Consider the following 4,656-nt stretch of genomic DNA (forward strand, 5'->3'; position numbering starts at 1 on the left):
ATATATATATATATATATATATATATATATATACACACACATATATGTACATATATATACATATAGATATATATACACATATACATACATATATACACACACGTATACATACATATACACACATATATATACATACATATGTATACGCATACATATATATATGTACACATATACGTATATGTACATACATACATACACACATATATATATCGACTTTTCAATTGCATTTTGCTCTTTTCTCCTCTGACTACTTCAATTTTTCCCAAAACCAGAATTAGTTGATTTATTTACATCCAAATAAAGGAGAAAGGTGAATAAGATTTAATATCAGAACCTAATTTGTGAACTGAAAAGTTAGTTATGAAATGTTTTAATGAATGATGATAATGAGAAGAAAAATATTTTCTGAAAAATTCTTTTTGTTAATATATCCGATATTGATTTGATAACGATGAAGAACATTATGAAAATAATACTTTTTCTAAAAAAAATTTTCTTCATTCTTGAAACAAAACAAAAAAAAAAAAATCTTGCAGCTTTCAAAATTGTAGTATTTATAAAATCAAGAACAGGAGCATTCATATGATTGGTCTATTGAAGCAATGTAAATCAACAGATTGTTGAAAATATTATTTCAAAGCTCACTGTGTATGATATGAAATGAATGACTTCTTAGATATAAAAACTTAAAGCAAACAGGACTAAGTCTAATGCCATGATATAAGAATTCTAATGAGAAATGAACTTATGCTCAATGAATTATATATATTCTTCATTAACAAGAATGAAACAAAGTAGATACCTTCCAAGATAATACTCAATACATAAAACATATAGAGTTAATATACATTTATTTATACAAATGATCACACTATAGTCATTTCATCTGAAGGTCTTATGAAGTATGATATATATTTTACAGTATTCATGTGGCTATAATGGCATGATATGGGAATTGCATATAGCCATATCCATTGCTTCTTACAAAAGAAATATTGATTCCTTTTGCCCAGGCTCAAAGCCCTTTTCTGTTTACCCTAAGTGTATTATTTTATCAGCTTTAGAAAGATTAAAAATGAAATTAACCTCATGCAAACACCCAGACAGAATTTTTTAAAACAGGAATGTGAAACTCCAACCAAGAGACTATAAAATAACAACTCTTACTTTCTACTATTTACTCCAATCCTAAAACCTCACAAGAGAAATGATTATGAAATAAAAGATAATAAATATAATTGAGATAGTAAATATTATCAGTATTAAGAAGAAATCCATTATAGTTTTTTTATAACAACAATTTTCGATTATTAACTTAATTTCCCTCTAGAAGAAATGCAATTATGCATTGATGGTTTTAATCTCTCAGATACAAACATAAGATTCTAAAGCAACAATTGTTAGAAAAACAAAAAGAATACAAATCTGCCTTTTAAGTAATTAATATCGGGGAATTATAATTGATTTCTACCAAAACTAACTGGTAAAATGGTCAATCCCTGATTGCTGTATTAATAAGAGTTAATGAAAAGCTTTTTGGGGGTGGGGCAGATTCTGGTTGAAGATCTGTCAGAGTAGAGATGCAGTTGTTGGGCTTGTAAGGAATATGTGATATATAAAAAGATGTAGACTGGTTTAGATTTTAGAGTAGATTTAAGAAAATAACTTAAAACTATAGTGAGGTGAGAAGCTGCAAAGATATAGAGATTTGTTTGATGTATTGGAGAAATATGGGGGTGGAGGGTGAAATGTACAATGAGATGCAATGATGTAAAAATAAGTAATGATGAAATACATTAGTGATATAATGTTTTGCTTTTTTTGTCTTTTTTTGTGGGTGGGGTTTATACAATATTAATGAACCTGTCTTTGAAAATAATTTTTAAAAAAAATGTTCTTTTGCTGCAAAGTTTGGAAAAAAGGTATAAAATCTGTCTTGCAACAGAACTGTGAACCCAGACAATAATGAGTGATTTCAGAAACGTAATAATGAGGGGAGAAATAATTATAAAGGATTCAGCTACGTCAGTTACCTTAAAACATTGAATTCAGATATACAAGATGATTTAAGCCCATGAAAAATATATACACACACAAAGGAGAAAAAAATAAAAAATAAAATGGGCCTCACCCCCCAACCCTCTTAACTGTTATGACAAACCACACTTTACTTTCATCCAGTTAATAATGTTGTACAGTCACTTATATTCCAACATTTATACCTGTGCAAGCAATTATTCATCAAGTGTAAAGGGAGAAAAAATTCTAGATGATGTGAAACATTAATAAAAAAAAAAAAGCAAGCTATTATACTATCAATGGTGAGTTTTTTTCTTCTTCATATTTTCAAACCATATTTATATGTATTTTTTTAATTATTTTAAATGTCATTCTTTTAAGTCTTACTCCACATATTTAGTTAAAAATAATTTTTGAAAACACCAACAATTCAACAAATCTAAAAGTGGTTGGCTTAAAATATACAATTTCAGAATTCTTTGATACTGCCCTTTACGGTAGTTTATTGTAGTGATATGTTGGTGAGGGACCTGACACAGGTAAAATGGAGAAGATTTTTCTTAACTGCAAAATTTTTTCTGGCAGCAATATTTTAAATATGCTACAACAATGACATAAGTAATAGTACTAAACAGCTGTTCTGCATGTATACACACACTGATGTGTGTGTATGTGTGTGTGCGTATACATACACACACATCAATATAAATATATATATATATGTATATCTATGTGTGTGTGCATATCTACCCACACACACACAAACATAAAAACACATGCATACACCTTCTTTTAAAAGCTAAGTTGAGGAAATGCCAATAAATTAAGTCAAATACTTTGCTGTTGCAGTCACAAATTAACAATAATTATGTGGGTTTTTCATTCTCACTGTTTCTGCTCTCTTTCAAATAACACATTCAAGACCTCCCCATAAAATAAATTGCATACATACATACATATATGTATGTATGTATGTATATATGCACAAAAATCCTATTACTACAAAGACAATGTATGCCACAATGCACAGAGAAATCCTCACAATGAAGAATTTTTGGCAACTTCATTTTGTTCATCTTGTGGGTTTAATCTGTGACTCTACTTGGTAAACACTGACCACAGCCTCCAATGCAATACTGACCACATAGATACGTGAAGTGAGGTTCTAAGTTTAAACAGATGAACGCTATAATTTGTAGTTGATTTTTTTTTTTTTCTTCTTTTTCATATGTTAAAAACTTTTTGTAAAACCTTGCCCTTAGAAGAAATACATTCTTTTGAAAGTTGCTCTCCGCATTCATTCAGAATCTTTCATACATCCAGTTTTAATGTTTTTCTCTCTTTTTTTGTTTGTTTGTTTAAATCCTTATTTGTCCAACAGCAATATTTTACAAATAAAACATAAACATTAGGTAGCAGATTTTCTTTTATCCTAGTGTATATCCAAACTGATAAAAATAGATAAGAAAATAGTAAGTAATGGGACACACCAATTCAATTAAGTATGTAAAGAACAGATTTAATATACCTATCCAACCCATTCCAAAAACAATAAAATCTTTAGCTGACTAGTTTTTTTTTTTTCTCTAAATATTGGTCAAAAGAAAAAAAAAAGTATGTTACTCTAAACATTGGTCCAGAGATGCAGCATTGAAACAAATAGAATTTGTATCAAAGTACTGCATTAAGGTGCAAGATATAGAATACATCTACTCTAATGTAAGAAGTAAAGTTACTTTTCATTATAAAGAAATTTAAAGGCTTAATTGCTATTGGTATATATAGCAAACAACCGATCAAATTACAAAATTACGAGAAAAAAAACCTCCAAAAAACCCAACAAAAACGAAGTGTTAGAAGTTGTAAAAAGGCCCTGCAATAATAATAATAATAACAATAATAATAATAATAATAATAATAATAATAATAATAATAATTGCTGTGTCAAAGACAGAAGGATAAAAACACGCATAACTGGATTTGATGGATATAAGGTGTCAGGATATGTAATACAGAAATGGAGAGGGGGTTGGGGAAATCTGTTGAGGGTTGATAAAATTAAAGGTTCTTGTGAGAAGAAAAGTATGTGGGTGAGGTCAGAATGAGGACAAAACAAACAAAAAAAAAAGTGAGTGGTAGAGATGGGGGTGGGGATTTAAGCATACTGGAAATTTGAACCTAATCCAGGCAAGTAATAATTGAAAAATATATGTATATTTATATATATATATTTATATATATATATATATATTGATTTATTTATTTATATTTATATATATTCATCTATATGTATATGATAAAATTGGATGTGATATTTTTCAATTTTTTTCCCTTTAATTTTTTTTTTATATTTTATTTTCTAATATTTCTTTTATTTTCTCTCTTTTTTTAACGCCCATCCACTGTACAGGAGTTTGACAGGAGAGTCCACCAGATCAATGGCTGCCAATTGCTTTAAAGACAAAAATACAAATCAATATTTTGCTAAATTGTTTTTTTTTCTTCATTTTTTTTTATCTCTCCTTTGGGGGGTTTTTTTTTTTTAAATCTTCATAAAAAGACTGAAATCTTCCCAGCATAATTTGTCACTTGAAAGTTGCTATTGTTAGGGGAGGATTGGTTTAAAAATTGCTTAAA

The sequence above is a fragment of the Octopus bimaculoides genome, chromosome 1 (genome assembly GCF_001194135.2).
Source record: "Octopus bimaculoides isolate UCB-OBI-ISO-001 chromosome 1, ASM119413v2, whole genome shotgun sequence".
NCBI lineage: Eukaryota > Metazoa > Mollusca > Cephalopoda > Octopoda > Octopodidae > Octopus > Octopus bimaculoides.